The 13,039-nt window shown below is 37.6% G+C and overlaps 2 non-coding genes across 2 annotated transcripts; both read left to right on the top strand.

The window, feature by feature from the left end:
* The first annotated feature begins 728 nt into the window (after positions 1–728).
* Positions 729–832, top strand: LOC117273849 (small nucleolar RNA R71). The gene has a single exon (XR_004503874.1). It is a non-coding gene; the product is annotated as a small nucleolar RNA R71 (small nucleolar RNA).
* Positions 833–9,444: 8,612 nt separating this feature from the next.
* Positions 9,445–9,551, top strand: LOC117273847 (small nucleolar RNA R71). The gene has a single exon (XR_004503873.1). It is a non-coding gene; the product is annotated as a small nucleolar RNA R71 (small nucleolar RNA).
* The last annotated feature ends 3,488 nt before the right edge of the window (positions 9,552–13,039 follow it).

Below are 13,039 nucleotides of genomic sequence, written 5' to 3'. Positions count from 1 at the left end.
TGGGATTTCTCTCAGTATCTGCAGGGAAAGTGCCTGGAGCCCTCTCACATAATATTTTTGCAATCTGTCCCATTTGTCTCTCCATGTTTCAAAAATATGTGCCCATATCTTTGATAGCTGCTCCATGAGCGTCCAGCCTCTCATCTGTCTTGATAATGAATGCCTTCATTTGATCCTCTAGACCAGGCTGAACGGACTGTTGAGGCTGAAATTGCTGCCTCTGCTGATTTTTGTATGATGGACCTCCTTATCCCTCGGGTCTAGAGTTGTTTTGTTGCCGAGCATTCGTAATACCTCCAGGTGAACTCCATGAAATATTGGGGAGCCTCTCACCCATTGCATTAAAGTTGTAGTTCCCCACAACATTCACTTCCTCAATTGGGGCTTGACACTCATGAGTAGGGTGTCCTCTTCCACAAATATCACAAGCTACGCGAGTCTCACTTTGTATCGAGGATAATGTTAGTTTCCTTATCTCTTTAGCCATATCATCAACATATACTTACACAGATGTATTAGCATCAATCCGGTGAACACCAATTGATCTTCTTCTTTCAGCACTCTCTGAGGGCCATTAATTAGCATCTTCAGATAACTCATCAAGAATTGTAACTATCTTCTCTGGAGTCTTCTTCATCAAAGGGCATCCAACTGCATTGCTCAATATTCTACGTGAGGCCGGTGTCAATCCATCCCAAAAGTCTTGGAGTTGCATCCATAGTTCATTTCCGCTATGTTGACACCTTCGAACAATCTCCTTAAACCTCTCCCATGCTTCAAAAATAGTTTAAGTATCTTTCTAGTAGAAGTTATGGATTTTTCTTCTAAACTTGCCCATTTTAGCTGAATAGAAATATTTATCAAGAAAATTCTTGGTCATCTCCTCCTATGTTCTGATTGATCTAGTGGGAAAACTTCGAAGCCACTACTTTGCATTATCTTTGAGTGTGAAGGGAATGCCCTTAAGTACAGTGCATCTTGTGACACACCATTTTATTGAAAGGTGTTCATAATCTTCTAGAAGTCCATTAGATGTCTATTTGGATCTTTGTTTGGCTTCCCTCTTAAGACTCAACAATTCTGAAGGGTTGGAAGCAACCCTTGCTTCAACTCAAAATTATTAGCTGCAATTGGAGGTGGTCTTACACTTGATAATCCTTGATTGTAGATTGGTTTAGCATAATCGCTTAGTGATCTCCGAGGTATGGGAGCTATATTTCCAAACTGGTTTGTAGCCAAAGGTTGATTTTGAGCAATTCTCCGACCCCTCTCTTCTTCGTAGATAATCTGTGCATCTCCAATAGCTGCTTCCTCAGACTCTCGTGCATCTTGTTCTCTTCGTTGGGCTACTTCTCTCGCAGCCAAATCTACATTATCCTCACCGTTTCTAGCCATAAGTTCTTTAGTTAAGGATTTTCTAACCTTTTCTGATGTCTCGGTGAGATTTCTTTCCTTTCTCTGTTGTCGCAGTTGTTTTTCAATCTCTGGCTCGTATGGTAGCAATTTTTTCACAGTGGCTCGAGTCATGCACCAATCTAAACATGTAACTTGCGCACAGTCAACAACACTAAACGTAAAAAGATAAAAATAAAATAAAATAAAATAAAAAATCCCTTAATTAGCACTACAAACTATTTCAAACAGGTCAGTCCAAAATCGCATCGCTTCATATGCCGCAAGGTTAACAACAAACATGTCAGTCCAAAATCCAACAACAAAGCTAAATCCTATCGAGCTTATACATGGAACTCCAACTCTAAAGTTTTTTATGGAGGAACGAGAAGAATTTGCAAGGACGGAAGGATTACACCAGGCCATTGTCATCAAAGTTAATCAAGTTGCACCGTATTTTGAAGATATGGAAAAATCTACTGCCCAAGCACTTTGGCGTAAAGGGCAACTGTTTGATAGGTTTACTGGCTCATCGGCAACTTTTGGTTCGTTTTGATCAATATGATGATTTTGTTATAGCTTTATCGAGATCTGTAAACTATCTACCATTCAATGGGGAAGAACATCAACTTAGAATTTTTCCATGGACACTTGATTTCAATCCTAAAGAGGAGACGTCAATGGCTGCAGTGTGGATTTCGCTGCCCAATTTATCACCAGGCCTCTGCGCAAGAAGAGCTATAATGTCCATAGCAGCAGCTGCTGGAAAACCAATTGCAATCGATAAGGCGACACAAGTAAAGACACAGCCAAGTACATCTAGGGTAAGAGTTATCCTAGATTTACTAGCCAAAGACACGACCAAGTACATCTAGGGTAAGAGTTATCCTGGATTTACTAGCCAAACATCCAAAGGAAATAAAATTGCAATTCTTGAATAACTGCACTGGAAAAATAGTTGAAATAGTTTAGCAGATTGTATATGATAACATGCCTCCGTACTGCACATGTTGCAAACATCAAGGGCATGATGAAAGCATGTGTTGCTTAATTTTGATAAGGAATCGTGATAGTAGACTGAATGAGACAGCTGAGGAATTTGAGGATCAAGTCGTTGTGCAGAAGTTTCAAGGGGATTTGTGACAAATTATCAATGAAAGACGACAGATATATGGTGCAACTGCAGGATAGAAATTGCAGGAAATAGTGGTTGATACAACTTCTAATATTGTTTCAACTGCTGTTCCAGGTTTAGATGCTGGGCATATTTTTGAGCAACCTAAAATTGCTGCAATTCCTGCTACAAGAGCTTTGGTAACGATTTACAAGGCAGTGGGAAAAGCAATTGATGAAGCAACAGCAGATGTGAAGGCTAATGCAGTGGCTGTTGTGGGGCAAGGACATGTAAGTATTTTGGCATTAGAGGATGTAACTAAAACATGGTATAAGTTAGTAAATTTAGAAGGTAAACAGTATCAACTTTCAGCATGAATTGCGCAGGATGTGACTGTTGTTTTGACACATTCTGCTGCATTTTGTGGTGCACCAAACGCAGTAAATTCTGTGGCTGAATTTCAGGAACAGGTGCAGGTAACCAAGGAGGCAGCAATAACTTTTGAAATAGGGGCACATAATAATGCACCAGGTAACTTTGATGATGGTGTGCAAACAGCTTCATTGCAAGCTAACGACTGTAGCTGAGCATGCACATGGTGGAAAATTAACTAAGGGTGATGGAGATATAAAGAACACATTTGAGGATGATTGAAAAGAAGTAGTGAGATCTGATGGGAGGCAAGGAATAACGCCAGTACTTAAAAATAAAAAGCAGCAGATTAGTGCAATTTCTGCTGCTACTGGACCAAATATGTTCGCTGCACTTATGGATGAGGAGGAAATTTTCATAAACTCAACGACCATAAATGAAGCTAAGGCACAGGAGCAAATAATAACATGTAAAACCAGCGCCAATGAGGCTCAAAACAGTTCGAATACATAGAGGAGGAAAATGCAGCAACAGTCCAAGCTAGCTACTGAAGAGGATTTGCAGCAGCTGGATGATGAAGAAAGGTCAGTAGCTGAAAAAACCTGATGTACAGTTGCTGAAAAGCATCAAAATATTACAAATGGCATACATGCTCAACTTGAGACCATAACTGTTGATGACTAAACTGGTCAGGGAACTAAAGTACCAGATGTTCTTGTTAACGAGCAGAATCATTCTATGATGGAACATGGGAAGGATGTGCAACAATTGAATGCTGATGCGATGTCAATCAGTGGAAAAACAGCACTCCAGTCAGTGCAAAACAGCAGCATAAGAAGAAGTATACAACTGGACAGCAGCAACTAAGCCATAGTGCAGAAGATCGAATCATCAATAATGTTCAATTCCAGGTGACCTCAAAGATGGCTGGAAATGGGCAGAAAAAATCGGGTAAGAACAAATATGCTCAATTGGAAGATTCCATAATAAAACCTAATGTCATGGTTGTGAAGAGGCATGAACCATTAGATATAGTTGCACAGAAATGTGCTATTCAACAACTAGAGAACAACTTACGTGTTGAAATTTGGGAAGAAGGCGAGGAAGAAGATTTGCTTGATTATTGCCGAGGTGAGGCGGCTAGATGTGAAGATTTATCTCCTACGCATAATGGAAGAAAGAACAAGACACACACAAGGGAGAATAGTTGGGATGGTAAAGTGAATGAAGGAGTAACACTTAGGATACTCCCAATGAGAGATGCAAAGCGAAAAGGGACAGCCCCAGCCACATCTACAAAGTCCAATCGATCAAAGAAGAATTGAGGAATTTTGAAGATGTATTGAAGATAGCTGAAGAGGATTTTAAGGAGCGACAATTTGAAGAACTCATAAGTATCATGAATGAGGGGCAAGAATTCAATTTCTACCTTGTTTTATTTTATCATTTTCTAAGCTTTATCATATGTAATATCATCATAGAGTGTGTTATAAACTCTACGATGATCATAGAGTACTTACTTCTTTCGAGTTCTTATTTTTTATATGCTTGCTAAAAGATGAGGTTGTTTATGCCTCAATAGGAATTGTAAGGTAAAGTCTAACTCATTATGTGTTTGGAGATCACTACTGTAGCTTTTGCCCCCATTATCTTGTACTCTTCCTTTGTGATTTTTTTCTTTTATTATTAATAAAGTAGCTACTGGGCAGACCGCCCAGTAGTACAATTGGCTAAAAAAAATTATTTCAAACACTATTGATTGCCAATCCCCGGTAATGGCGCCAAAATTTGACAAGCGTAAAACACACACTTAAATTATGCTCGCTAATCAAATATAGTATAGTATAATATCGTATTCACATGGATTGGATTTAAATAGTATTCTCGTAGTTTCTATCTTGATCGCTATCCAAGAGAATCAACAATTGAAGTTTATATAATTTTTAACTAAAATTAACTAAGAATCTAAAGCTATTGCCTAATGACAATCGAAACAAAGATAAGCAAGGAAGTTATCAGTGGGAGGAAATAGGGGTTGATAGTATAGGTGTAAGATACTTGTTTGGGATCTAACTCTAGATAATTCACTTTTAATATTTAAGTGAGTCTCTCGAATTCACTCAATTATTAGTTCAAACGTTCAGCAAAAACTCCTCTCTAGATTAAGTCTTAACCTCTCAAGATGAACTAATTTAAGCACGTAAAGATAAGCAAGAATGTGTAGTGGATTGGTCTTTAGAAAAACCTCTTTCGATTATTCTCCTAACTAGGTTTAATCAATGATTCAACTAGCCTCTTTCAATTACTAAGAAGAATTAATGAACTCAACCAACAAGATAATGCAAAGATATCACAAGTTATGCCTCTCTCGATTATATGAATAAATGAATATAGATGCAACAGTTAAATTATCCACAAACGCTTCAATACATAAAACTAGAGTTATAATCCACAAACAATCATCAACACACCAAATCCATCAAACCTTAAAGAGAACTACTTTATAGATATGGAGCAATTCATCACAAATAAAATTAAAGTATAGGAAAACAAAAATTCCATCCAAACTCGGGCCTTGAGTGAGGATGGAATGATGAAATCATTCTGCTCGTGTTCTTCAAACTCCTCCTTAGCCTCCTTCTGTCGAATATGTGTCAAAAGTCCAAAAAATAATATTTTTCCATTTATTTATACCAAGTAGGGTCAGGCCCAGATGAAATCAACTCCTCCTAGCCGAAATAGGATTTTCACTCTGTAAAAATTGCACAGGCGTGACGCATAGGGAGACGCACCATGCGAGGCATTAGTGGAGAAATCCAGAGAGCTAGTTCTGACAGGCAGAAGAGATTTGTAAAGCCGCGCTGCCCTAGTGAGGATTTCTCATAGTATTGATTTTTTCGTGCATTTTGACGTCTAGACTTGGTCTTCGACTCCCGAACACGATCTCCGCTAATTCCCTTGGGGTTTTACTCAGATTTCAAAGCTCCAAATCACTCGAATTCATTCTATAACATCTACATCACTCGGAATCACTCTTACAAGGCATAAAACATACAATAAGTACAAAACACTATCAATTAAAGCTCAAAACAAGTAAAGTGCAGTCAATCAGAGTACAATAAGCGACTAAAATACGAGATTATAGCCTACCATAAACATTCCACACTTAAACCATTGCTCGTCCTCGAGAAATCAAATTACACTTTATATAAACACGACCTTTTTCAACAACTCTCATAACTCATCACGCCAAGAATATTTAGAACAGATTATGTACAATACCGTGACATCCTAGCATCAAGATTTGACTCAAAAGCACCATACATTATTTATAACCTGCTCACTTACTCTAACACAGAGGTCAAGCATTAGATTTCCTTCATGAATCAAGTGCCCTCACACAACAATAGAGAGTAGTTCCACACACAATAAAATTTAAGAACAATCAGGAACTCAAGATAGAAAGAATTCACTCACTCTCAGAAACAACATTCATGTGCCACAAAAAGACGTACCATAGGCTTGCCCGTAGTGTACTACTCTACTAATGGAGCCCATTCAGTTAAGGATCCAGTAGGACTTTAATTGGTTGTAATATAGACTACGGGATGGGTGGGATGCATTTGGATTTAAGAGTGACTACACCTCCCTAAGAACTTTAATACATATATTTCACTATTCAAAATCCCACACTTATGTCAAACCATAACTCCACTTTCATATCAATATACATTAACTCCCTACTTCTTTAAACACAATTATATCAAGTTACCACTATCAAGTAACATTTTTCGCAATCATACACATATGTTTTCTTTCTTTTTCAATTCAAGTGGCTCTTTCTTTTTCGAAACAGTGCACCTTTATTCTTAGTTCAATAGTTCCACTCAAAAGCCAAACCAACTACCCCACACTTCACTTTTACAAAGTTTATAAAAAATTCAAGTGCTCACGAGAGGTACAAGGTTCACATAGATGGTCAATTCAAACAAATGGTTAGGGATTGTAATATGGTTGCCAAAGAAACAGGATTACAGGCTCAAAAGGGTCAACTACAATACGTAACAATTACATGAGAAAAAGCATATATCTGTCTCAACAAAGAAATGCTTATATCACTTCCTAGACTGAACAAGACTACTATTTCGATTTGCAAACATACGGGGCAAGTTCTAGACATCAAATGCAATGCACAGAATAACACAAAGCCTCACACCCATATGGCACATAACTCACTTAAGATTAGACAATCTAGACACTCTAGTCAAAGTAGTTAAGCAAAGTTAAGATCATACAATATAAGATACTTATACAAGAGTCAAAAACTGAGTCTAAGCGTCATAACTAAAGCACTTACTGTTCTCAAGGTATAATAAAGTTAAGAGATATTACCTTCAATTTAATTCATAGCACAATGTTTCCTACTACTCTACAAAACAAAAACTAACTACACCCGGTTCAAACAAACCCCCTGGAAAAGAACAACGACACAAAGAAAAAATAAGGGAAAATTATTACACTACCTAACAAAAGAAAATCTTTTTGCCTTTTTCCTTTTGACTTTAACCTGTCGATAATATCCATCGTCGGGAAAAATAAAAAATTTTAAAATGTTTTATGGATTTTTATCAATTCCTTTCTATCTCTAACTACTACTACAACAAAAACAAAAACTAATATACATACATACATACATACATACATACATACAATATATCCCCCACCCCACGCTTTAAGTTGTGACATGTCCCCATGATACACAATTAAAAAGATGGAGGTAAAGGAAACTTCCCTAAACATCCAGTCGAGGTCTGAGTCGAAGTCGGGCTCCATTCCTTGCTCCCAAACTAACACATCCATGCAGACAACTTCTTCTCGGCCTTCTTGGGGTATACCCCACACTTATCTTTCTCGCTCACCGCAGCCTTCTCTTTTGAGCCCTTTACTTTCCACTCAACACTCGCAGCTGGTTTTTCCTTTTGTGCCCCATTTGCTACATTCATCTCAAAAGTCAAGTCTCCTCACCAACTCTAAGTATGAGTTTTATCTCGTGTATATCTAATATAGCTCTACCCGTCGCTAAGAATGGTCTTCCTAGGATGAGGGGGACCTCCTTGTTCTCCTCCATATTCACCACTGTAAAATCAACAGGAAATATGAACTTATCCACCCGAACTAACACATCTTACACTATCCCCTCGCGTATTAGAGTTGTTTGGTCTGCTAGCTGCAAGGATATTGGTGCAGACCTTATCTCTCCAATCTCCTTCCCTATTTTCCTGTAAATAAATAGAGGCATTAAGTTAATTGAAGTGCCAGAATCACATAAAGATTTATGAAACATTATAGTTTCTAATGAGCAAGGTATAGTAAAACTCTATGGATCTTCACACTTTTGTGGGAGTTTGTTTTGCAATATCGCGTTGCAATGCTCTGTGAGCTTCATCACCGAGGTCTCATCTATTTTCCTCTTTTTTGTAAGGATATCCTTCAAGAATTTGGCATAAGCAGACATTTGTGAGAGCACTTCTGAGAATGGAAAATTTACATGAACCTATTTCAGCACATCCAGAAATCTCCCAAACTGCTTGTTCAGCTTTTCTCTATACAGCTTTTGAGGGAAAGGTAAAGCAAGCATATGCTCACTCTCATCATGTTCCTCCCTTCTCGAAGTTTCTCCCTTCTTCTTTTTCTCAGCTTTCTTCTGGCCCTTCTTCTTTTTATCAACATCACTCTTCAACTGCTCCCCACTTTCTTTTTCAAATTTCACATCATTTTGAATCGGGGTGCGATCTTTCAAAACTTGCCCACTTATCAGAGTTAGAATATTCAATATTTCTTCGAGATTTCTCTCAATATATTCGGGGAGAGTGCTTGGAGCCCTCTCAGATAATATTGTTGCAATCTGTTCCACTTGTTTCTCCAGGTTTCGAAAAGATGTGCCCAACTATTTGATAGCTTCTCCATGAGCATCCAGCCTCTCATTTGTCTTGATAATGAAGGCCTTCATTAGATCCTCTAGACTAGGCTGAATGGGCTGTTGAGGATGGAATTCTTACCTCTGTTGATTTTGGTATGCTGGAGCTCCTTGTCCTTGGGGTCTAGAGTTCTTTAGTTTCCAAGAATTCGCAGTACCTCCAGGTGAACTCCATGAAAGGCCGGGGTGCCTCTGACCCATTGCATTAAAGTTGTAGTTCCCCACAACATTCACTTCCTCAATTGAGGCTTGACACTAATGAGTAAGGTGTCCTCTTCCACATATATCACAAGTTGCGCGAGTTTCACTTTGTATCAAAGCTAAGGTCATCTTCCTTATCTCTTTGGCCATAGCATCAACCTGTTCTTGCACAGATGTGTTAGCATCAACCTTCTAAACACCAGTTGATCTTCTGCTTTCAGCACTCTCATAGGGTCATTGATTAGCATCTTCAAATAACTCACCAAGAATTGTAACTATCTCCTCTGGAGTTTTCTTCATCAAAAGGACTCCAACTGCATTGCTCAATATTCTACGTGAGGCCGATGTCAATCCATCCCAAAAGTCTAGGAGTTGCATCCAGAGTTCAATTCCGCTATGTTGGCACTTTCGAACAATCTTCTTAAACCTTTCCCATGCATCAAAAATAGTTTCAGTATCTTTCTGGCAGAAGTTATGGATTTCTCTTCTAAACTTGCCCGTTTTAGCTGAGGAGAAACATTTATCAAGAAATTTCCTAGTCATCTCCTCCCATGTTCTGATTGATCCAGTGGGCAAGCTTCGAAGCCACTGCTTTGCATCATCTTTGAGTGTGAAGGGGAATGTTCTTAAGTACATTACCTCTTGTGACATACCATTGTATTGAAAGGTGTTCATAATCTCCTCGAAGTCCATTAGATATGTATTTGGATATTCATTTGGCTTCTGACAAGCTAAAACACAACATAAAATTATGTTCGCTAGTCGAATATAGTATAGAAAATATTATATCCACGGGGATTAGATTTAAACACTATTTTCGTAGCTTCTAGTTTTAATTGCTATTCACGATGATCAACAATTTAGATTTGTGTGAATTAAAACTAACATTAACTAAAAGTCTAACTATTAGCTAATGACAATTGCAACAAGAGTAAGTAAGAAGATATCAAGGGGAGAAAATAGGGGTTAATTGTATAGGTGTAAGATACTTGTTTGGGAATTAACTCTAGTTGATTCAATTCTAAGGTTCAAGTAAGTCTCGTGAATTCACTCAGTTATTAGTTCGACGTTTAGTAGAAACTCCTCTCTCGATTAAGTCGCAACCTCACAATATAAACTAAGTTAAGCTCAGTGAAGATATGCAAGAATTCGTAGTGGATTAGTCTTTAGGATAACCTCTTTTGATTATCCTCCTAACTGGGTCTAAACAATAATTTAACTAGCCTCTTTCGATTACTAAGAAGAATCAATGAATTCAACCAATAAGATAATGCAAAACATCACAAATTATGCCTCTTTCGATTACATAAATAAGTGAATATATATGCAACAATAAAAACATCTAAAACGCCTCAATACATAAAACTAGAGTAAATATCCACAAATAATGCTCAAATCACCAATCGATCAATCCCTAAGGAAGAATTACTCCATGGATATGAAGAAATTCATCACAATTAAGTTTAAGTCAAAGAAAAAAATAAAACATCCAAACCCTTGTCTTGAGTGAGGATGAATGGTGAAATCCTTGTGCTCTTGGTTCTCCCTCTTCTTCTTAGCTTCCTTAGGTCTAACTTGTGTCAAAAGTCCTCAAAATACCATTTTCTGTGTATATATACCAAGTAGGGTCGGGTCCAAACAAATACACCTTCTTCTATGCAAAATAGGACACTTATAGGACGTGCGCGGCCGCGCACCTCGAAGTGTGCTCGCGTACTTGGCCGCGCATTTTTCACCCTGTTCTGACTCTATTGCACGCCCAATGCGCAACCAGTGCGCAACCACGCACGTGGGTGGCGTTCTGTTGGGAATTTGGGAAAATGTAAAACATGAAAGTTGTATCCCTTTTAAATAGATTTCCAACGGTATATTGTGGATCCCAAATGGAGTTTCGAGCAAAATGTTATGGTCATTTTACTGGACACTGTACAATATGCCTGCTCGAATCTTCGTTTCATTCCACTATCATCTGTTGATCCCCGAACACGATCCCGACTTAATCATTGGAATTTTACTCAAATTTCAAAGCTCTCGAATAGCTTGAATTCATTCCATAATATCTACATAGATCGGAATCACTCATACAAGGCATAAAACACACAATTAGTACAAAACACTAGCGATTAAAGCTCCAACTCAATTAAAGTGCAGTAAATTAGAGTGTAATAATCGACTAAAACATGAGATTATAGCCTACCATCAACACCCCACACTTAAACCATTGCTTGTCCTCGAGAAATCAAGCTACACTTCATAATGACACGACCTTTTTAAACAACTCTCATAACTCATCATACCAAGAATATTTAAAATAGATTAAGCACAATAATGTAACATATCCACCTCAAGAATTGACTCACAAGCACCACGCATTATTCACAACTTACTCACTTACTCTAACATAGAGGTCAACTACATTACCTTTCCTTCATGAATCAAGTTCCCTCACACAACAAAAGAGAGTAGTTCCACACACCATAAAAATTTAGAACAATCAGGAACTCAAGTTAGAAAAAATTCACTCACTCTCAAAAACAACATTCATATGCCACAAAAGATGAACCATAAGCTTTCCCGTAGTGTACTACTCTACTAATTGAGCTCATTCAGTCAAGGATCAAGTAGGAGTTTAATTGGTTGTTATGTAGGCTGCGGGACGGGTATGATATATTTGGATATATGAGTGACTACACCTCCCTAAGCACTTTAATACATACAATTTAATATTCAAAACCCCACACTTATGACAAACCATACTCCACCTTAACATCAATATGCATTAACTCCCTTCTTCTTTAAGCATAATTACATCAAGAGTTACCACTTATCAAAGATAAATTATCACAATCATACATCTACATAAATTTTTATTTTTCTTTTAAAATTCAAGTGGCTCTTAGCTTTTCAATTTAGTGCACCTTCTCCTTATTTCATTAGTTCCACTCAAAAGCCAACCCAATCACCCCACACTTCAACTTTTACAAAGTTAATATAATTTTAAGTGTTCAAGAGAGGTAAATGGTTCAAATAAATGGTCAATTCAAATAAATGGGTAAGGCTTGTAATGTGGTTGACAAAAAACAGGATTACAGGCTCAACGGAGTTAACTACGATACATAACAAGTTGTTGGGTAAACTATATAGCTGGCTCAACAAAGAAACACCTATATCACTTCCAAGACTGAACAAAACTACTATTTCTCGTTGCAAATACACGGGGCAAGTTCTAGACATCAAATGTAATGCACAAAATACACCAAACCACACATACACATGGCACATAACTCCCTCAAGATTGGATTATCAAGACATCCTAGTCAAAGTAGTTAAGCAAAGTTAAGATCATACCATTTAAGGCACGCATACAAGAGTTAAAAACTGAGCCTTAGCGTCACAACCAAAGCACTCACTATTCTCAAGGCATGATCAAGTCAAGAGATATTTCTTCCATTTCAAATCATAGAACAAGGTTTTCCTACTTCTAAAAACAAAAATCTTACTACACTCGGTTCAAACAAAACCATTGGAAAAGAACCGCGCCACAAAAAAAAATTAAGGGGTAATTAATACACTAACTACAAAAGAAAATATTTTTGTCTTTATCTTTCGACTTAATTCCCTTAAGAAACCCGTCGAATGATATCCATCATCAGAAAAAATCAAATAATTTAAAATTTTTATGTTTTTTAAAATTTTTTCTATCTCTAACTACTAAAATTAACAAAAACTAAAATACATATACATACAACATACAAATATCCCCCTACCCCACACTTTAAGTTGTGGCATGTCCCCATGACATATAACTAAATAGCATAAGGTAAAGGAAACTTCCATTCCACATACCTGAGCTAGTGCACACTTCCATGCAGAAAGCTTCTTCTCAGCCTTCTTGGGGTACACCCCACACTTATCTTTCTCAATCACTGGAGCCTTCTCTTTTGAACTCTTCAGCTTCCACTCAACACTTGCAGCTGGCTTCT

The sequence above is a fragment of the Nicotiana tomentosiformis genome, chromosome 8 (genome assembly GCF_000390325.3).
Source record: "Nicotiana tomentosiformis chromosome 8, ASM39032v3, whole genome shotgun sequence".
NCBI lineage: Eukaryota > Viridiplantae > Streptophyta > Magnoliopsida > Solanales > Solanaceae > Nicotiana > Nicotiana tomentosiformis.
Note: the sequence above shows the minus strand (reverse complement) of the source record. Positions and strands in the feature narration are given on the sequence as shown.